General features: G+C 37.6%; 2 non-coding genes across 2 annotated transcripts; one reads left to right on the top strand and one right to left on the bottom strand.

Moving 5' to 3' along the window:
* Positions 1-1,432: 1,432 nt before the first annotated feature.
* On the top strand, positions 1,433-1,539 carry LOC113000567 (small nucleolar RNA R71). Its single transcript, XR_003265900.1, has one exon. It is a non-coding gene; the product is annotated as a small nucleolar RNA R71 (small nucleolar RNA).
* Positions 1,540-22,683: 21,144 nt separating this feature from the next.
* On the bottom strand, positions 22,684-22,790 carry LOC113000577 (small nucleolar RNA R71). Its single transcript, XR_003265910.1, has one exon. It is a non-coding gene; the product is annotated as a small nucleolar RNA R71 (small nucleolar RNA).
* Positions 22,791-23,395: the final 605 nt, after the last annotated feature.

The raw sequence follows: 23,395 nt of genomic DNA on the forward strand, positions 1-23,395 counted from the left end.
GTTGACTGCAAGGGACCTAGAGATAGAGAATTAAAAATAGACAGAGGCATAACACTATCAGAAGCTCCTAAATCTAGCATGGCATTGTCAAACTTACTATTCCCTATAATACAAGGTATGTTGAATGTACCTGGATCTTTACATTTTTCAGGAATTTGGGGGACAGATTTACCAATCAATGCAGAGACATTTCTGCCCATGCTAATTTGTTCACTTCCTTTAAGCTTCCGCTTATTAGTGCACAACTCCTTCAAGAATTTAGCATATATTTATAATTTGCTTTATTGCATCCAGAAGAGGTATGTTTACCTCTACTTTTCTAAATGTTTCCAAGATCTCTTTCTCTGCCTCTTCCATTCTTTTGTTGGAAACTGCTCTTGGAGGGAATGGAAGAGGAGGGATGTGCTGCTTCTGCAAATCAGAATTATCAGTGGAAGATTCACCTGCACAAAAATTGTTAGGTAAATTTTTGTTATCACCTTTTTCTGGAGTAGAGTGAAGTTTGGCAGGTTCAATTGCAGATGAGAAAGGTGCTACGGGTTAAGGTCCTTGACACTGCTTTCCCGACCTCAATGAAATGACACTGACATTTTTGGGATTTTGGACAGCTTGAGAAGGCAGCTTGTCAGAATTCTGGGACTGTTGTTGATTTAATTGTGTAGCCAATTGTCCCATCTGATTAGTTAAGCTCTGAATGGAGGCTCTGGTCTCTTGTTGAAACTGCATGTTCTGCATAGTCATTTGCCTCACAAGTTCTTTGAGGGAAGATTGCGGAGGAGCCTCAACTGTTTGTTGTTTCTGGGGCTGTTATTGTTGTTGGATTGGTGGAGGAATTTATGGTCTGATTGGGCCAACAACATTTTGGAAGGAAGGAGCAGGTTGTTGTTGTTGTTGTTGAGGGCTAGACCATCTGAGATTAGGGTGATTCCTCCATCCAGGGTTGTATCTGTTGTTGGAGAGGTCATAAATGTTCTAATGTGGTTGATTTGGCTGCTGAGGTTGAGGAGGTCTATTGTAAATGTTTGCAGCATAAGCTTCAGGATGCTCAATTGCTCCAGGTTGCTGCATGGAAGGGCAGAGGTCTGTATGGTGGTTAGCAGAGGAGCATAAACCACAGACTCTTGCGACAGGTACAGATTTCTGATTCAAGGCTAGCTGGGTTACCAAGTTAACCAATGCATCTAGTTTGCCTTCAAGCTTCTTAGTTTCAGATGATGCAGATGAGTTTGTAGCTACCTCATGCACTCTTCTAATGACTATGGCATCATTTCTGGCGCTAAACTGCTGGGAGTTGGAAGCCATCTTCTTAATCAAGTTTTTGGCTTCAGCAGGAGTCATATCTCCAAGGGCTCCACCACTGGCAGCATCTATCATACTTTTCTCCATATCACTGAGTCCTTCATAAAAATATTGGAGAAGAAGTTGCTCCGAAATCTGATGGTGAGGGCAACTAGCACATAGTTTTTTAAATCTCTCCCAGTATTCATATAGGCTCTCTCCACTGAGTTGTCTAATACCTGAGATATCCTTCCTGATGGCTGCGGTCCTGGTTGCAGGGAAATGTTTTTCTAAGAATACTCTCTTAAGGTCATCCCAGCTCGTGATGGAACTTGGAGCAAGGTAATACAGCCAGTCCTTTGCCACTCCCACTAAAGAATGAGGAAAAGCTTTCAGAAATACGTGATCCTCTTGGACATCTGGGGGTTTCATGGTGGAGCAGACAATATGAAATTCTTTCATATGTTTGTGCGGGTCTTCACCTGCAAGGCCATGAAACTTTGGAAGCAAATGGATCAGTCCTGTTTTAAGAACATATGGGACATCCTCATCAGGGTATTGGATGCACAAGCTTTCGTAGGTGAAATCAGGTGCAGCCATTTCCCTTAGAGTCCTCTCACGGGGTGGAGGTTGTGCCATGTTCTCATAATGTTCAAAATCAGAATGCTCAAAATTGTAATGCTCAAAATCAGGATGTTCAAAATCACCAATAACAGAATGCACAGATTCACCAGTAATGGAATGCTCAGGATGATAAAAAGGTATAAAATGATGCCTAACTAATCTTTGAAATGTCCTATCTATCTCAAGATCAAAGGGTTGTAAGTCAGATGGATTTCCTCTAGTCATACACTACATTCAACATGCACAACTAGTTGCCTTGTCATGTAAATGAAGGTGTAGGTTTGAACTACAGCTACCCTCAAATGATATCCAAATGACTTGAAATTTTGTGAGAAACCTTATAAAATGATTAGAAGATAGCACATAAAATTTCAAACAAAAATTCAAAGTCTAACTATGGAAGCTAAAAATGGTAGGTTGAGAAAAATAAGTGAATAAAACTTGAAAAATAAAAAACTTTTGACAGAATCACTTTTTTTGGATGATGGAGACCTCAGCCAGCCTATGGCAGGTTGCGATGGCATAGGAAATTTTTTCCTACCCCAAATACATATATAATAATTGCGATTCTGATAACCTGAACAAAAGTTATGGCCGTTTGAAGTTTTGACAAAAACAAAATTTGCTACTTTTTTGGAACTTCCAAATCTGACCAAACTAAAGGCTCTAGCTATTTTTCCCACAAAATATAGATTAAAAGAAGTTACCACAAAAAAATTCAGCCAAAACTAACAACCCTAGCTACTGAAACAAAAAATCCCAAATAATTCAGCATGGTTGGTCGCTAAAATCCGTCGCTACATGATTTCTACTACTACTCTATTTTGCCGCAAGAAAAAGTGGTCCCTAAGTCCGTCGCAAAACACTATTCACAGCAAAACACCCAAAACTGAAACAGGGGAAACACTTAATAGGAAAACTAAAACAGAACATACACTAAACAAAATAACAAGACACTAAACAACACTAACGTAAGCACTAACACAACATTAACAATTAAACATAAAACATGAAATAATTAAACACTAACACGACATTAGCTATTATGAACCTTTGGACACTGCTCCCTGGCAACGGCGCCAAATTTGATCGAGGCCGTACCCGAATCAAATAAACATGAAAATGCTGTAACTAGGAAGTGATCCTAGGTCGTTTCCCAGCGAGCAATGATAAACCAGATGTTCATAATATACTTGCAGTAACAGTAACAATTGGGGGGGGGGAGTTGTTTGTTTTGTGATTTAAAGAACAGAACAAGTAAACTGGAATACGAAACTAATAATATTAAAAACGGGTTGTTTCCTTTGATTCAGAAGCCATTCTCTTGTCCTGAGTTATGGAGAATTCGTCCCTAATAGTTAACCACTTAATCCAACCCTATTTCAATTTACTAAGCGAAAATCAACTTAGGGTTGTCAATACGTGATTAGGCAACACATACACCGGTTAGCCCTTCGTCCATTAAGCATGAACGCAAGTTAGGCTTAGAGGCAATTAATCAAACACGAAGCGTGCACAGATTAATGTTAACGAATTTGGGTTAACTAGTGAAGGGAAAACTGTCAGGAAGCCACATTATAAACGAAACCTCAAAGAGAGTTGAGCTTTGTCCTCAAAAGGAAACAACACCAGAATATTTAGCCTTCCATAGATTCAAATAGAAAACGTAAATGAAACTAAAAGCAGAAACGTAAACAAAGCAAAAACGTAAACGAAGCAGAAACGTAAATGAAGGCAGAAGAAGAAACAAGAACGAAATTGTAATTAGAAGCAGAAAATGGAAAATTGCATTACGTGAACAGTAGCATTAGAACAGAAAAACGTAAAAACCATAAACCCTATGCTCTGAATAATAGTCTAACAGAATAGCCTTGCACAAATCCCAAGGCTTCTATTTAAAAAGAGTCACTCAAAGTCACTGGGCCCTATTACAATATTCTGGCCCAAAACGAAATAACATTGAACCACATAAAATAAAATTGCAATCTCCTAATTAGAAATTAACTAAGGTAAGCGCTGCTTTATTTGCCCTCTTCAAGTCCACAACCAAAATCCAGATTAAGCCCAATGTTTCATTAATTCCTGAAATTAGATTAAAAACATCAAATTAGCTAAATGAGCCCAAATAATAAAACTGCCTAATTAATTTGACAATTAAGACTAATCAATAATTAAAATGGTGCAAAAAGGGTTTAAGAAATAGAAGAAAATGATGGCACATCACTAGCACACATACATACACTAAACATTATATCAGGTCTGCTAGCAGATAAATAAAGAATTGATCCGATCATACCTCGATATTGCTTAACATCTATTGACTGACCGGTTTCATCTTTATCGAGATAGTAAGCAATGCTCATTGGTGTAGCCATGTGCTTAGCATTTTCCATGCCGAATTTGTGGATTAACTCTTTGCAATACTTGGATTGATTGACAAAGATACCATCCTTGGTTTGTTTGATTTGCAATCCAAAAAAGAAATTAAGTTCTCCCATCATTGACATTTCAAACTCACTTTGCATGTCATGAGAGAATTCCTTGCACAATAATTCATTAGTGGATCCAAAAATAATATCATCAACATAAATTTGAACTAATAAAATATCATGCGATTTTCTCTTTATGAACAAAGTAGTATCCACTTTTCCTCTAGAGAAGTCCTTTTCTAAAAGGAACTTACTTAGACGCTCATACCAAGCCCTAGGGGCTTGTTTCAAGCCATATAAAGCATTTTTCAATTTATAGACATAATTTGGCTTATCCAACATTTCAAAACCTGGTTGTTGTTCAACATATACTTCTTCTTGAATTGAGCCATTTAGAAAAGCACTTTTAACATCCATTTGATAAAGCTTAAAATTCATTATGGATGCATATGCTAAGAGCATTCTAATGGCTTCTAATCTAGCAACTGGAGCATATGTTTCTTCATAATCTATACCTTCTTCTTGATTATATCCTTTTGCAACTAATCTAGCCTTATTTCTAATGATTATGCCATGTTCATCTAACTTGTTCCTAAATACCCATTTTGTTCCTATGACGGGATAGTTTTTAGGTTTCTCAACCAGTTCCCACGCATTGTTTCTTTCAAACTGATTTAGTTCTTCTTGCATAGCAATTATCCAATTATCATCTATTATGACTTATTTTATATTTTTAGGTTCAATCATAGATACAAAAGCCATATTATTGCATAATTCTTTAAGAGAATGTCTAGTTGTTACCCCTTTTGAGATATCACCAATAATGTTGTCGAGGGGATGATCTTTTGAGGCTTTCCATTCTTTTGGAAGTTCATCCTTTGATTTGGCTTCTTCTGGAGGATCTTCATTGCTTCCTTTCCCTTTTCCTTTAAAATCTTGTCCATGAATATGAATTTGTTCTAAAGATTCTGCAATATCATCTAGTATGTTCTTTCTTGACAAAATAGCATTAGATTCATCAAAAGAAATATGAATTGATTCTTCAATAATCATAGTTCTTTTGTTATATATTCTATATGCTTTACTTTGCAATGAATATCCAAGAAAGATGCCTTCATCAGATTTTGCATCAAATTTTCCTAGATTATCTTTACCATTAAAACATTTGCAACCAAAAACATGAAGATGTGAAATGTTAGGTTTTCTACCATTATATAACTCATATGGGGTTTTCTTTAAAATGGGTATTATTAAAGCCCTATTCATAATGTAACATGCAGTATTGATGGCTTCAGCCCAAAAATATTTTGGAAGAGAAGTATCATTTAATAAAGTTCTAGCAATTTCTTCCAATGACCTATTTTTCCTCTCAACAACTCCATTTTGTTGAGGGGTTCTAGGTGCAGAAAAATTATGCTCAATACCATGTTCATCACAAAATAATTCAAAATCTTTGTTTTCAAATTCACCCCCATGATCACTTCTAATAGATGAAATCTTAAGATTTTTCTTGTTTTGTATAACTTTAGCAAGTTTCCTAAATGCTTGGAATGCATCACTTTTATGAGTAATGAATAATGTCCATGTATATCTAGAGAAATCATCAACTATGACAAGAGCATAGTAATTTCCTCCAAAAATCATAGTTCTAGATGGACCAAATAAATCCATATGCAATAATTGTAAGGGTTGAGTAGTTGAAACAATATTTTTGGGTTTGAATGAGACTCTAGTTTGTTTTCCCTTTTGACATGCATCACATAGTCTATCTTTTTCAAATTTTAATTTAGGCAAGCCAACTACTAAATCTTTTGCAATTAATTTGTTTAAGTGATCCATGTTTATGTGAGCAATTCTTTTATGCCATAACCATGGATCATCATCTTTGCTAAGAAAACAATGATTGTTATCTAGTTTTAGGCTTAAGTCTATCATATATACATTGTTGACTCTATATCCTACATGCTTTATATTAGTGTCATGCTTAAGTTCTATAAGACATTTTTGAGGATCAAATGATACTAGATAGCCTTTGTCACATAATTGACTAACACTAAGTAGGTTGTGCTTAAGACCTTCAACAAGTAGAACATTTTCAATGGAGTTTGAAGAATTTGTACCTATTTTACCAACTCCAAGGATTCTACCTTTGTTGTTGTCACCATAAGTTACATGCCTGCTTTTCTTGAGAGATATATGTGTAAACTTTGATGCATCTCCTGTCATATGTTTTGAACATCCGCTATCTATGTACCATTCCTTCCTCAAAGACACCTACTTGATCAAGTTTTTGACTTAGGTACCCAAACTTTATTAGGTCCTTGTGTGTTAGTGTAGACTAAAGATCCTTTTGGGACCCATATCATTTTAATGGTGTTGTAGTTTTTCTTATAATAACATGTAGATGTGCCATGCCCTTTTCTTCCACAATAAAAACAAGTGATAGAACTAGAATTATATTTTTGTGTGGAAGCAAAGAGGTTTTTATGAAATTTTTGTTGTTTTTCAGGTTTATATCCTATTCCAGCCTTATTAGAGACACATCTTTGTTTCCCTAATATGACATCTAAATTATTTTTACTAAAAGAAAATTTTGCAAGTGAGTTTTTCAAATCTTTAATTTCTTTTTCATATTTTCTTGCAAGAATCAGATATTTTCTTGTCAGAAATAGTAGAGATATAAACTTTTTCATTTGATTTAGAAATTGAGACCTCAGTTCTAAGATGATCTAATTCTTTATTTAATTTTGAAATTTCATTTTCTAAATCTGAAATTGTTTTCTTAGAAGATGAAACTAACTTTGCAAGTTTGATTGACTCTTTATGCAAATCAGCAAATGCATCTTGTAATTCATCAAAAGAAATGGATAAGTTATTTGAAGATGTTACCTCTTCATTGCTTTCATAACTTTTAGCCATTAGACAGAGGTTTATCTCTTAATTTTTTGAATCTTCAGAAGATCCCATATCATTGTCATCCCATGTGATGTAAGCTTTCTTCATTTTCTTTTCACTAAAATTTTTCTTTTCAGATTTCTCCATCTTTTTCTTGAAGATAGGACAATCAACCCTCAGATGTCCAGGTTGATTGCATTCAAAGCATTTTGGAGTAGAAGATGAAATTTCTGCCTTTCTTTTAGATTTAAAATTTGGTCGCCTTTGACTTCCTCTGACTTTCAAAAACTTGTTGAACCTTTTTACAAAAAGGATAAGATCATCATCTTCATCTAGATCAATTTCCTTATCACTACCTTCTTGGATTGAAGATGAGGCTTTAAGAGCAATTCACTTCTTTTTCTTGTCATTTTCTTCATGTTGATTTAATATCAACAATTCCATTTCGTGTTCCTGTAACTTTCCAAATAGAGTAGCAAGAGTCATGTTAGATAAATCTCTTGATTCAGTAATGGTTGTTACTTTAGGTTGCCATTCTCTGCTTAAACATCTTAATACTTTGTTTATTAGATCTTCATTTTGAAAATCTTTCCCTAAAGCTGCAAGATGATTTACTATATGTGTGAACCTCTTTTGCATGTCTTGAATGCTTTCATTTGCATTCATCCTAAATAGTTCGTATTCATGAGTTAATGTGTTTATCCTATATCTTTTAACATCTGTTGTGCCTTCATGTGTTACTTGTAGAGTGTCCCACATTTCCTTAGCACTCTTACAATTTGAAACCCTGAAATATTCATCCATTCCCAGGGCAGATGTAATTATGTTTTTGGCTTTTAAATTATATTGTACTCGTCTTCTATCCTCTTCAGACCATCTATCTCTAGGTTTTTCTATTGTTGTGCTTCCACTTGTTGTGATTCCATCTATTGTGGTTCTTTCTACTGTGACGGGTATATAAGGCCCTATTTCTATGGCTTCCCAAATGTTTAAGTCAATTGCCTCAATAAAAATTTGCATTCAGGTTTTCCAGTAGTGGTAACCCTCTCCATTAAAGATTGGAGGTCAATTGATTGAATTTCCTTCTGGAAATAAGAAGTTTGCTGAGGCCATTATTCTTAAAGCTTCTAAACTTTATACAAGAATGAAGCTCTAATACCACTTGTTAGACAAGTGGACTCAGATATCTTAAGAAGGGGGGTTGAATTAAGATACTGCAAACTATTTCCCCAATTAAAATTCTATTTCAATTTCAATGCAAGTTACAAGTTCCCTTAAAAATGAACTCTTAAATAATGATTCAAATAGAACAATTTGAATATAAATGTAAAAAAATAATAAATAAAAGATTTTAAGGGAAGAGAAAGTGCAAACTCAAATTTATACTGGTTCGGCCACACCCTTGTGCCTACGTCCAGTCCCCAAGCAACCTGCTTGAGAGTTTCACTATCTTGTAAAATCCCTTTACAAGTTCTGAACACACAAGGACAATCCTTCCTTTGTGTTCAGATTTCTTTACAACAAGAGACCCTCGGTCTCTCAATCCCCTTTGAGAATTTAGAAACAATTGAAGAATAAATCTTTCTTGAAAGAGATAGATTGTACAATCTGAGCACTCAATTAATTCCTTATTGAATTGCAAGTGTATTGGCCAAGGAATTCTTAAGAGGATAAAATGTTTTTTCTCTTTGAGAGAATAAGACTTTTTGTTATGAAAAACTCTAGGCAAATTCGTGTTCCAAGTCACATATAAATAGACCTTTGGTGGCCATGTAAAAACCATTTGAAAAGATGTGACTCTTAGAAATAATTTTCTGAAAATCTCCTCTGGTAATCGATTACAGGATTTGTGTAATCGATTACAGGTTTTAAAATTTGAATTAAAACGTTTATTAACTGCTGGTAATCGATTACCAATATTGTGTAATCGATTACACAGTCTAAAATTTGAATTCAAATTTTAATAGCTGTTGTAAACCATTTTTGGCCACTGGTAATCGATTACATCCTCTGGTAATCGATTACCAGAGAGTAAATCTCATGAAAAAGACTTTTTAAATTTAAATTTCTTGGCCAAACCTTTTGCTATTTCAATTAGGAATTCTCTTCCTAAAATACTAGTGATCTTCTTGATGTTGTATCTTGTATTCTTGAATCATTGTCTTGAATTAAACTTGAGAAACGCATTTTCATCAAATCATCACGATCATCATCGAAACATCAAAGACAAAGGCTTTGCTTCTACATATGGGAACCCCTTGATCACTATTTAAAAAATTAAGAAAAGTAATACATTAAAACATACCTTTTTTTGTATTTTCATGTTGATTATTCCTACTGTCATACCTTAATTTCGTCTGGGGACCATCTGTTTGGTGGGATGCGACCTTCGCTTGACCACTTCAAGGTACTTGACACCCATTGTTAGGCAATCCGTGAAGTTTCGCGACATGTCGGGAGTCGAAAGGAAGCGTTAATGCGCAATCCGTAAAGTTCCGTAACATTCCAAGAGTCGAAGAGGGGATGGTTGCATAATCCGTAAAGTTTCGTGACATTACGGAAAGAAAAAAAGTATTGTTATGTAATTCATGAAGTTCTGTAACGTTACAGAAAAAGAATCAGCAAAAAAGGGCAAATGGGGGTGTATTCAGTAAAATGGGGGGTGCAAATAGCAATTTTCAAATCTGGGCCCTTCTAGAGGATTCTGGGCATTTCCTTGCTTAAGGTTGAAGCACCTTAGCTCGCCTGGGCGAGCTGGGCGGCAACCACCTCCCCCGTTTTGTTAAAAAATGGCTTCTGGGACTGCCGTAATGCTTCCGTAAAATTCCCATAACCCTAAATAAGCATATTTCACTTAATATTGGTGAGAGGGAAGAGAAAAAAAAAAGAAAATGAAGTCCTATATGCTTCCGTAAGGCTTCCATAACTTTTCCATAAATTACGAAAGAAGAGGTGAACTTATCAAAATGGGGGGTGCAAATAGCAATTTTCAAAATTTTCAATTTGTGCCTTCCTAAGTATTTTCGAAGCAGGGTTGCTTCTGGAGGAAGCAACCAGCTTGCCTGGGCGAGCAGGGAAGCAACCTCCTCCCCCTTTTTCCTATAAATAGGCAGAAGGGGGTTGTTCTAAATATCCATGATCCCCCTGACTATGCATTTCAGCTGTTTTTGGTGAAAAAAATTGTTTCCATGAAAAAAATCCAAGCCTTTTTCTTTTTTTTTTTCAAATTGATTCAACTTGAAATTTTTTTTTGAATAGTAGCATTTGAGAACTAGCATATCATTCAGCAGCATGTCCAACATTTAACCCATATACAATGTACATCAGTATGGCCCAAAAATACATCATGAAGCATAGCCAACAAAACATGTTATCCAACAAAATGCCCCCACACTTATTCCCAAAACAATTCCAAAGCTCCAAAATTCCTTAAGGGTAAGGTGATATCATGGTTTTTCACTTAAAGCTTGTAGTGAGCTTAAAAACAAGGAAAGGGAAACAAGGCTCAAAAGGGCTATCAAAGGAATTAATTCAAGGTAGGTCCATTTGGCTAGAGGCTTATAAGAACAAAATTACCTAAATCATTTCCAAATATGCATGTGAATTAGGAAGCATCAACAAGAATCAAGCCAAGGCTATTGTGCAAGCAATCAATGGGGCAAAACACACCAAAAGATTATAATGATGGATGGCTCAAATTCTCACAAAGGTAAACTTATCACTTTCAAATTGAGCTTTCAAAATTATCATGACATGTAGAGGAAAAGCAAGGATTTCAAATCACAAAATGTCAAGAGACTTTTATTTTCAAAACAATTACCCATTTCTTGAACATATCCTATAATTCAAAGAAAAATATGCAAAGTTGTACATGCAAACAGAATTGACCTAAAATATTAAGCTAGAAACCCAACAAAACTAACAAAATTAACAAAACTAGCAAAACCAAATAACACTCCCCCCCATACTTAAACAACACATTGTCCTCAATGTAGCACAATTAAAAGATTAAAAGCAATTAAACCATCAAATAGAGTCGGACAAATGTAATAAAAGTAAAGAAGGAGATAGGAAAAGAAAAACTCCCTAAGTCATGGTGTAGGAAGAGTAGGGTGGAGTAAGGAAGTCTCTTCCACCACTACGTCCACTAAAGAAGGGTTTGTGAGGAATGGCTTAAGTCGGTGTCCATTGACCTTGAAGCTCTTGCTTGTGGAGTCGCTTTTGATCTCAATTGTACCATACAGAAAAACATTAGTAACAACAAAAGGACCAATCCACTTAGACCTCAACTTACCACTCATGAGTCCGAGCTTAGAATTATACAATAACACTTTTTGCCCAACCCTGAAGTCCTTCTTAATTATCATGCTATCATGGAACTTCTTGGTCTTTTCTTTGTAGAACTTGGCATTCTCATACGCTTCTAGGCGGATCTCATCTAACTTACTCAGTTGCAACTTTCTTTCCTCACCAGCTTGATCCAAAGAGAAGTTGCAGGTCTTCACTGCCCAGTATGGTTTGTGCTCAATCTCCACTGGAAGATGACATGCCTTTCCAAAAACAACCCGATAAGGAGACATTCCTATGGATGCTTTGTAGGTAGTCCGATGCCTGGTACTCCAATCTTTCCTGCTTGGCTGCACAATCTTCTATAAAGTTCTCTTGATCTCCCTGTTAGAAATTTCTGCCTGTCCATTGGTTTGGAAGTAGTATGGTGTGGATACCCTGTGTACAACCCCATACTTTTTAAGCAAGGCATGCATTGATTTGTTGCAAAAATGAGTTCCTTGATCACTAATGATTGCTTTAGGTACTCCAAACCTGCAAAACAGATTAGATCTGACAAAATCTGCAACAACCTTAGCATCATTAGTTCTAGTGGGCTTGGCTTCCACACATTATGAAACATAATCAACTACAAGGAGAATGTAAACATAACCAAAAGAGACAGGAAAAGGGCCCATGAAATCTATGCCCCAGACATCAAACACCTCACAGAATAGCATAGGTTCCAGAGGCATTTGTTGTCGCCATATAAGTGCACTTCCTGCTCTCTGACACTGCTCACAAGTGCTACAAATCTGCCACGCATCTTTAAAATGGTGGGCCAATAAAAGCCACAGTCAAGCACCTTGCGAGTTTTCCTTTAAACACCCTGATGACCTCCCGGTGCGGAAGAATGACAATCCAAGTAAGTAGTGCTTCATTTCCATTTTCATTTTCATACTTTGAACCTTAGGGGCTTTGTTAGCTTGCATTGCTGTTAAGGTAGGGTTTTTAGTTTGAGTTTTAGTTATTTTAGGATTTTAGGTAACTTAGAAGCCCATTAGGGGCAATGTGGCTGAAAGGGGTGAAAACCCCTATGTTTCTCTTTGGAAATCGCGATGAACGTGCTAAGCGAGCCTGCTACGCTTAGCCTATTCATCGCGCTAAGCCTGACCATGTCGCGCTAAACACGTTCATCCTTCTAATGAGGTTCATTGATGAACCCGCTAAGTGCGTCTATGCGCTAAGCGAGCCTAGTGTTTTAGATACTTTGGATTTTTTAGATTTTTTGTTCAGCGCTAAGCCTGACCTGTTAGGCTAAGCGCCAATATGCTTCTGTTTTCAAACCTTTGAATAAGGCTAAGTGCAGCCCGCTACGCTAAGCCGTAGTTATGTTTCATGGAGGTTGAGCTAAGCACGCCTTGCTGTGCTAAGCTCAACTCTCTTATTGTTTTCAGCCTTTGTAATTAGGCTAAGCGTGCCCTGTGTGCTAAGCCTAAGGGTCATTTTGGTGAGGCTGAGCTAAGCATGCCATGCTGTGCTAAGCCCATACCCTCTTCTATTTTGAAAGTTGTAGACTTAGGCTAAGCCCAGCATGCTGCGCTAAGCCTAATTTGCAGAAAAATATTTTTTGTTTCTTTAGGCTAAGCACGAGTCTGCTACGCTTAGCCCATGAGTAAAATTTTATAAGGTGCACTAAACTCGGTTTGCTGCACTAAGCGCTCAGTTCAATTTTTAGTGTTATTTTTCTATTTTGTTGAAAATAACTCTGACTAATCTTGTTGTTTGATCTTATATTTTCAGATGGCATGAAAGAAGCGAAAGCCACCTACCACACCTTCCCAGGTCCGATATGACCGATCCAGGTTCACTTCTCTTGAGGCTTGGGAAAGGTACATTGACATCATTGTTCCTAGGAAGCTGTTGCCATAGAGGAATGTGGTAATCTACCACATTGAGTTTGATGAGTTCAAACAAGAATTGGAGAGAAGAAAATGGGATGAGGAGTTGACCAGTTTTGATGAAGGCAACATTGATGTTGCCATTGTGAAAGAGTTTTATGCTAACCTCTATGATCCTGAGGACAAATCACCTAAGCAGGTGAGGGTGAGAGGTCATTTGGTGAGTTTGATGAGGACACACTGAATACCTTCTTGAAGACCCCTGTGATCATTGAGGAGGGGGAGACATTAGCAGCTTATTCTAGGTTTGCACTCTTGGGGCTTGATCCTTTTTCGCGACTGACAAGTGCATTGGATCGCACAAGTAGTATAAAACAGTAAGAACCGAGTATCGAACTCTTGGGGAACTTGTGTTGTCTGGCAAGCTATTTCGATAAATAGGCGTCTTGTATGAAAATATAATTGTGGTTATGGACATGTATTTAAACTATCCAGGCAAAAAGAAAGAAACTCACGTAAGAGAAATACTGTCTAAAAACAGGTAGAGAAAGCATTGGTCTTCCTCATAGGTTCCTGATGCTAAAAAGGATGTTCTCTATTTAACAATGCTCATGTGTTCCTATGTTGTCTCCTGGACTGCTAGACCCCGACTTCTCATGATAGCCTAGCCTAGTCCTGATCAAGCCTCATCTGCAGATCCCTCTCGTAAGACTAAACTCAACCAAGACCGCATTAAGACACACATACACAACTAAGTTCCTGTACCCCGATCCCTCGTGATAGCACAACAAGTTAGTCCCGTACTACCAAGGACTTTGGAATTAGACCAGTTCCCACTGTTCAATGACCCTAACAAAGCATGCATCTACGTGATCAAGGTAAAAGCACACTAGAATGAAAAGTAGATAGCACTGAGAACACACAAAACATCATTACATAGATAGAAATATATTTACATCAGGTACCTACAGGGAAGATCCAACAGAGGATTTAGCTTTCCATAGTCTGGAAACCTCCTTTACAACAAAGAAAAGAACAAGATGAAAGACTGCAAAAGCACAAGTGGTGAGGATGTCTCCTTCACCTCTAGGATTGCACAGTCACTCACAAACTCATCTCAAGTTCTCAGAACGGCTTCCGCTTCGAACTCGCATCTCTGTAGATCTTCACACAACAAAATCTCTCATAACTCTTTGGAACTTGGACCTTTCTTTCTCTAGAACTTCCTAAACATGCAAAAGCTTTAAGCTAGGGCCAGATTCTCATGCATGCAGAGGCTTCTTCAAGAAAAACTCCAAACTCCTTATGCAAATCTGATTTCAGGCTTAAATAGGTGGCCTTGTTCGTGCTCATGCGCTTAGCGCATGTATGGACCGCTTAGCGCACGTTAGTGATTTTTGGCTCAGCGCACTTCTCTCGCTTAGCGGATGAGCTGAAGCGGTGCGCTCAGTGAACCTGACAGCTCATCTTCTTCTAGATTCTTCCTTGCGCTTAGCCACGGAGTGTCGCGCTTAGCGAATGCTTGCTAAGCCAGCATATTGGCTTAGCGAGAAGGTGAAAATAGCACTTTTGCCAATTTTCCTAATTAACCTAAAATTGAGAGAAGTTGATTATTAAACACACAAAACAAAAGTATAAATTATCTATTACCTATATTTAACAAAAATTACTTATAATATTACAAAACAACCATAAAATGGGAAAGTTTGATACAAAATACACAGGTTTTATACACAAAAGTTAGTCGTATTCATCGACTAACAACTCCCCCAAATTTACAGTTTTTCTTATCCTCAAGCAAAAGAGAACAACTCACTTGTCCTCAAGTGGTAAAACATGCAGTGTTTATGTATAAAGGTGTATGTATCAAAATTTATTGATTGCATGATGAGAAAGATGAAGCAATGTGTACCTATCACTTGTTTTCGCAAAATATGCAGCCTTACAAAGAGGAGAACAAAATGTGAACTATACAGTTGGATGAAGTTAATCATAAGACAGATATCAAGGAAAATAGCTCAAACCACAGTCTCACGGCTATTGTTTCACTCAAGCACAAGTGTTTAAGCTATTCATTGATAACAACCAACAAGTGGTCCAATCTTTGCATTTCATCTCATGCTATCAAGTCAGAAATGTATAAACATAATCAGAAGGACTTTCTCAGGCTTGTAGTGAGGCTTGGCTACAAAAATTCATTGGTTTTTCTAGGATTCAAAGGTTTAGATTCTAAGAGAGCACAAGTCCTAGACTAATCCCAATGATCTTTTCTTGTTTTGTAAAAATAACCTTCTCACTATTACCTTTTCTTAATTTGCTTTTGACCTTATTGTAACAACACAACTTTTTTTTTTACATACAACTTATTTGTTGTGTGTGCTGATGCTTAACCTTTTTCTTTTCATTCTTTTCAACTTTTCTCCCCCAAATTCAGAGTAAATTTGTCTTGAACCATATGCTCTCCTAAAATCTAAACAAGGTATTAGGAGATAATCATTTAAAGTTCAGGGTTCAGTTAATGACAAATCAATAAGCTTTATACACGGGAGCAAAAGATACAAGTATCATTCAAGGTAAGCTATTTGGTCAGAGAGCTTGTGTATGTTCAATCATGGCCTTTATCATGTCCTCATTTATACATTTCATTCTAAAATTCATAGATTCATGCAAAGATTATTACTCACAGCTAGTTGTTCACTCACAGTTTAAGGTCACACTCTCGCCGGTTTTTGGTTCAATCTTTTCTTTCACAATCAATCTGTCTACTGACTAACAATTCTGATTGCAAGTTCACATTCTTGTTCTTTCTTTGTTCAACATGCACATTTGCTCAAATTCATGAAAGGAAACACAAATTCCATTAAAATCATGCATTCAATTTAAAACAAAGTCATACACCCATTTTCACAACATAGGAACTATAGGTTGTGCTTGTAGGCCATTTGGTTCCATGGTTGCTGTTGGAGGAGGTGGGTTGGATGATGAAGGGATGCCTTCAGCTCTTGCTCTCTTTCTTGAGGCCATCTGTAAGAAAAGAATGTGAACAATGGAAAGAAAATTAATTTAGACGAAAGATAAAGGTCGCTTAGCGAAACAACATTCGCTTAGCGGTCCTTACAAAACAATATAGACCGCTTAATGAGTCTTCTCAGAAAACACTATACCCGCTTGGTGTATAGATCTCGCTAAGCCTATAACTTGCCGCAATGATGTGCGCTTAGCTCTCCCAGAGCCACGCTTAGCCGTATTACATAGTAAAATTTTCACAAATTCTACTAAGTTATGGGAGCTTAGCAAAATGGGTCGCTCAGCTTAGTCACTACCGTAAAGAACTTCGCTTGGCGCAAGGATACTGGCTCAGGGCGCGGCTATCATGACAAGTTACTTGGGCTTGGCGAATCAGCCTCGCTTAGCCACAAGTACTTATCTAGAGGATGAATATTCATCCTCTACAGATCCAATCGCTTTGCACGACAAGTGCGCTCAGCAAGTTCTACCAGAAATGCATGTATGTGATGAGTATAGATGAACTCGCTGAGCGTTGAAAGGTCACTGAGCATGTTCATTGCAAATTTCTAGAAAACAGCAGAAAACGCAGTTCATATTCCTCTAAAATTGAAACCTCTAATAGTCAGATTTCGCATACAAGGTTTCCAACATACCTATCAACAGACACCCTATATAGACACCCAAACTTAAGCTTCTCCTACACATACTACAATCCAATAATTCCTAAAGCTAGTTTTAAAAGTTGTCTATCCTAAGGTTGAGCAAAATAACAACGATGAGGATTATGAGGAACTTACTTGAATTGCTTCTACAGTTGACCCAATGCAGATGCTGGATTAGATGAGAGAGAGAGAGAGAGAAAGATGATATGGTTTGTGTAGAATTCTCCAGGTATCCCTACACTCAACACTTGTCATTGTGCTAAAGTTACACTTAACCAATGCTTTTTTCGATGCTCCTGCTTAGCGAACACTTTGCTAAGCGGGAGAGTCGTTTGATTTTCCAAAGCCAGCCGCTTTGATGTAAGCTCCATTGGAGCTTGTAGGCCTAGGATCTTCTTCATCAATGGATTCCTTTACTTCTTAGAAAATGAATGTCAATAGAATGGAGAAGGAAGAGAGAGAGGAGATGCCACTTCAAGGAGAAGATGAGTCTAGAAGAAGCTCACCACCATAGGAGGCCATGGATAAGAGCTTGGAGGAAGAAGGAGATGAATGAAGGGAGAGGAAGAGAAGAGCACGAAATTTTGTGCTCTAAAAGAGCTCTGAAATATGAAGTTTAATATTCAAATGATCAAAGTTGAAAAAAATGCACACACATGACCTCTATTTATAGCCTAAGTGTCACACAAAATTGGAGGGAACTTGAGTTTCAATTCAAATTTCACTTGAATTTGAAATTGAATTTGTGGAGCCAAACTTTGGAGACAAAATCTCACTAATTATGATTAGTGAATTTTAGTTATGGTTCAGCCCACTAATCCAAGATCAATTCCAAGATTCTCCACTAAGTGTTCCTTGGTGTCATGAGGCATGTAAAGCATGAAGGACATGCACAAAGTGTGACTATATGATGTGGCAATGGGGTATAGTAAGCAAATGCTCACCTCCCCCTCTAAAATTTAATTGGATTGGGCTTCTACCAGTTCAATTAAATTTTATTTCCCAACACACACATCAAATATTCACTTAGTGCATGTGAAATTACAAAACTACCCCTAATACAAAAACTAGTCTAGGTGCCCTAAAATACAAGGGCTGAAAAATCCTATATTTCTAGGGTACCCTACCTACATTATGGAGCCCTAAATACAAGGATCAAATATAATGAAATCCTAGTCTAATATGTACAAAGATAATTGGACCCAACCTTGGCCCATGGGCTCAGAAATCTACCCTGAGGTTCATGAGAACTCTAGGGCCTTCTTCAGTAGCTTTAGCCCAATCCTCTTGGAGCCTCCTGCTAATGGCTCTAGTGACTGGTCCCTTCCTAGGGAGGATTGCATCACGCTTAGTGCGGCTCGCGCTAAGCGGAAGAGTCGTTTGGTTTTTTTTTAGCACATAAATACTTAGCTTAGTGAGTTAAATCTACCGCTTGGCGAGATCTGCCGATCAGAAAAACTGCAGCTCTCGCTAAGCCGGGATCTGAGCCCGCTTAGCAGAAATCATGTATTTTATGTGCAGTGAAGCTAGCGCTGAGCGATTAAGAGATCCGCTTAGCGCATGAACTGCCGCAAGCAATTAAGCTTAGCGGATATGAATGGCACTAAGCTAATTTAAATCCTATTTAAACTGCAAGAATATCCGCTTAGCCAGCAGATTATGCGCTCAGCCCCATGGCCCTCAATTCTGGTCGCAATGAATAACGCTTGGCGACATAGGGTCACGCTTAGCCAAGGGTAGCCATCACTGAGTGATCAGGTCGTTGCTTAGCGTAAATAATCAACCTCAGTTTGATATGCTCCATGTAAAGATTATTAAGCAAGTTCCTAATGATCAAATGCATGAAAAACAAACACAACAAAGCTTAAAACTAGGTTGCCTCCCAGGAAGCGCTTCTTTAACGTCATTAGCTTGACGCTTTTACCTCACTTGGCGATCAAATGAACAGTGTCCTGTGTCCTGCTAAATTCTTTTCCATGATACAGTTTTAGCCTTTGGCCATTGACAACCCATGTCCTTTCAGGATCCTGAGATTGTGGGTCATACAGCTCTATTGCACCATAAGATCGAACTTTCTTAATAACAAAGGGTCCAGAACATTTGGATTTCAGCTTACCAAGAAATAATTTCAGTCTTGAATTAAGCAGTAGTACTTCTTGTCCCAGTTTGAATTCTCTCTTCAACAACTTCTTATCGCGATACGTCTTCACCTTTTCTTTGTAAAGTCGTTAAGATTCATAAGCTGTTAATCGCATTTCTTCTAGTTCCAGTAACTGGATCTTTCTCTGCTCTCTAGATGCCTTCTCATCAAAGTTCAAAAATTTTAGAGCCCAATATGCCTTATGTTCCATTTCAACTGGTAAATGACAGGATTTGCCATATACCAATTGAAACGGAGACAGCCCAATTGGAGTTTTGTATGCAGTTCTATAGGCCCACAATGTGTCTTCCAATTTCGATGACCAGTCTTTTCTAGTTGATGCCACTATTTTTTCTAGTATTTTCTTTAACTCTCGATTAGAGACTTCGACTTGTCCATTAGTTTGTGGATGGTAAGGGAACGACACTCTATGATTGACATGGTATTGTCCCAATACCATTTGGAGTTGAGTATTACAGAAGTGTGAATCACCATCACTGATCAGTATTCAGGTACTCCAAATCGAGAAAAAATATTTTTCTTGATAAATTTCACCATAGTTTTAGCATCATTCCTTGCAATGGCCATAGCTTCCACCCATTTAGATACATAATCAACAGTCACTAGAATATACTCATTCCCTGCTAATGAAGGAAAAGGGCCCATGAAATCAATACCCCAGCAATCTAAAACTTCAACTTCCATAATGTTTTGCAGAGGCATCTCATTTCTTCGAGAAATCCCCCCCCCCATTCTCTAACATTGGTCACATTTTAAGACATGATGATGGGCGTCTTTGAAAATTGTTGGCCAAAAAAATCCTGATTGTAAGACCTTGGCTGCTATTTTGCTTCCACCATAATGCCTACCACACGGTGAATTATGATAGTGCCACAGTATGCCTTTGGCTTCCTCACTTGTTACACATCTCCTAAGGAGGTTATCTGCACCCATTTTGAACAAGTGAGGGTCATCCCAAACATAATGTCGTGCATCAGAGAAAAATATTTTTCTCTGTTGCCAATTGAGGTCTTTAGGAATGACCCCGACTGCCTTAAAATTAGCCATGTCATCAAACCAGGGTCTCCCTTCAATCAAAAACAAAGATTCATCTGGGAACTTATCTCTTATGTCAGCTTCCTTTGAGGTGACATCCTCATTCACCAATCTGGATAGGTGATCAGCTACCACATTTTCAGATCCTTTTTTGTCCTTGATGACCAAATCAAATTCTTGAAGCAGCTACCACATGTGTGTGTATTTTTTTGAACTTTGATCATTTGAATATTAACTTCAGATTTCAGAGCTCCTTTTGAGCACAAAATTTCGTGCTCTTCTCTCCCTCTCCCTTCATTCATCTCTTTCTTCCTCCAAGCTCTTATCCATGGCCTCCTATGGTGGTGAGCTTCTTCTAGACTCATCTTCTCCTTAAAGTGGCGTCTCCTCTCTCTCTTCCTTCTCCATTCCGCTGCCATTTATCTTCCAAGAAGCAAAGGAATCAATTGATGAAGAAGATCCTAGGCCTACAAGCTCCAATGTTCCAAATTTGGGGGAGACCCTAGGTAAGAATTGAAATGGTCAAAGTAAATAGCATACACACACTATTTTTGTATACACATACTGTTTCTGTATATATGTAAAAAAAAACTGTAAGTATAAATAAAAATGTATAAAAGTATGTGTGCTTCAAATCAAATCAATGAAAGCTAAGTGCCTAAAAAGAGGCAAGTATTCGGGTGGGAATGGATGAAAAGTAAAGGTTTATCCATGGATCAATGTTCTCCTAGAATCTAAGCTTTTGAATACTAGAAAACCCATGATTTGTTGGTAGCCCAACCTCATTACAAGCCTAGAAAGTCCTTCGGATTCATTTTGTGTGTTTATTTCTGTTTGGTATGAGATTATATGCAAAGGATAGGACTTGTGTTAGTTGTTTATAATGGAATGAGCCTAAACACTTGAGCTTGAATGAAACAATGATTGTTAAGGCTTTGGTTGATGATCCTTCCTTGATATCTATCACTCTCACTAGCTTATTTCAGTTCTGACTCTAATGCATATGTTCCTATCTTTGAAAAGTTTCATGTTTGTTAAAAGAAATTGATTGAAGCATTCCATGATATTCATTTCATGTCTTATTATGTGTGTTAGTGTTGTTTAGTGTCCTGGTATTTTGTTTAGTGTGTGTTCTGTTTCAGTTTTTCTGTTAAGCGCTTCCCCAGTTTCAGTTTTGGGTGTTTTGCTGTGTATAGTGTTTTGCGACGGACTTAGCGACCACTTTGGCTTGCGGCAAAACAGAGTAGTAGTAGAAATCATGTAGCGACGGATTTTAGCGACCACCCTTGCTGAATTATTTGGGATTTTTTGTTTTAGTAGCTAGAGTTGTTATTTTTAGCTGAATTTTTTTCTGGCAACTTCTTTTAATCTATATTTTGTGGGAAAAATAGCTAGAGCCTTTAGTTTGGTCAGATTTGAAAGTTCCAAAAAAGTAGCAAACTTTGTTTTTATCAAAACTTCAAACGGCCATAACTTTTGCTCCGGTTATCAGAATCGCAATTATTATATATGTATTTGGAGTAGAAAAAAATTTCCTACGCCGTGGAAGCCCACCATAGGCCGGCTGAGGTCTCCATCGTCCAAAAAAGTGATTATGTCAAAAGTTTTTTATTTTTCAAGTTTTATTCACTTATTTTTCTCAACCTACCATTTTTAGCTTCCATAGTTAGACTTTGAATTTTTGTCTGAAATTTTATGTGCTATCTTCGAATCATTTTATAAGGTTGCTCAAAAAATTTCAAGTCATTTGGATATCATTTGAGGGTAGCTGTAGTTCAAACCTACACCTTTATTTACATGACAAGGCAACTAGTTGTGCATGCTGAATGTAGTGTATGACTAGAGGCAATCCATCTGACTTACAACCCTTTGATCTAGAGATAGATAGGACATTTCATAGATTAGTTAGACATCATTTTATACCTTTTGATCATCCTGAGTATTCCATTACTGGTGAATCAGTGCATTCTGTTATTGGTGATTTTGAACATCCTGATTTTGAGCATTATAATTTTGAGCATTCTGATTTTGAACATTCTGAGAACATGGCACAACCTCCACACCTTGAGAGGACTCTAAGGGAAATGGCTGCACCTGATTTCACCTACGAAAGCTTGTGCATCCAATACCCTGATGAGGATGTCCCATATGTTCTTAAAATTGGACTGATCCATTTGCTTCCAAAGTTTCATGGCCTCGCAGGTGAATACCCGCACAAACATTTGAAAGAATTTCATATTGTCTACTCCACCATGAAACCCCCAGATGTCCAAGAGGATCACATATTTCTGAAGGCTTTTCCTCATTCTTTAGAGGGAGTGGCAAAGGACTGGTTGTATTACCTTGCTCCAAGGTCCATCACGAGTTGGGATGACCTTAAGAGAGTATTCTTAAAAAAAGTTTTCCCTGCTTCCAGGACCACAACTATCAGGAAGGATATCTCAGGTATTAGACAACTCAGTGGAGAGAGCCTATACGAATACTAGGAGAGATTTAAAAAACTATGTGCCAGTTGCCCTCACCATCAAATTTCGGAGCAGCTTCTTCTCCAATATTTTTATGAAGGACTCAGTAATATGGAGAGAAGTATGATAGATGCTGCTTGTGGTGGAGCCCTTGGAGACATGACTCCTGTTGAAGCCAGAAATTTAATTGAGAAGATGGCTTCCAACTCCTAGCAGTTTAGCGCAAGAAATGATGTTATAGTCATTAGAAGAGTGCATGAGGTGGCTACAAACTCATCTGCATCATCTGAAACTAAGAAGCTTGAAGGCAAACTAGATGCATTGGTCAACTTGGTAACCCAGCTGGCCTTGAATCAAAAATTTGTACCTGTCGCAAGAGTCTGTGGTTTATGCTCCTCTGCTGACCACCATATAGACCTTTGCCCTTCCATGCAGCAACCTGGAGCAATTGAGCAGCCTAAAGCTTATGCTGCAAACATTTACAATAGACCTCCTCAACCTCAGCAACAAAATCAACCACAGCAAAACAATTATGACCTCTCCAACAACAGATACAACCCTAGATGGAGGAATCACCCTAATCTCAGATGGTCTAGCCCTCAACATCAACAACAGCAGCCTGCTCCTTCCTTCCAAATGCTGCTGGCCTAAGCAGACCATACATTCCTCC

The sequence above is a fragment of the Glycine max genome, chromosome 19 (genome assembly GCF_000004515.6).
Source record: "Glycine max cultivar Williams 82 chromosome 19, Glycine_max_v4.0, whole genome shotgun sequence".
Taxonomy (NCBI): domain Eukaryota; kingdom Viridiplantae; phylum Streptophyta; class Magnoliopsida; order Fabales; family Fabaceae; genus Glycine; species Glycine max.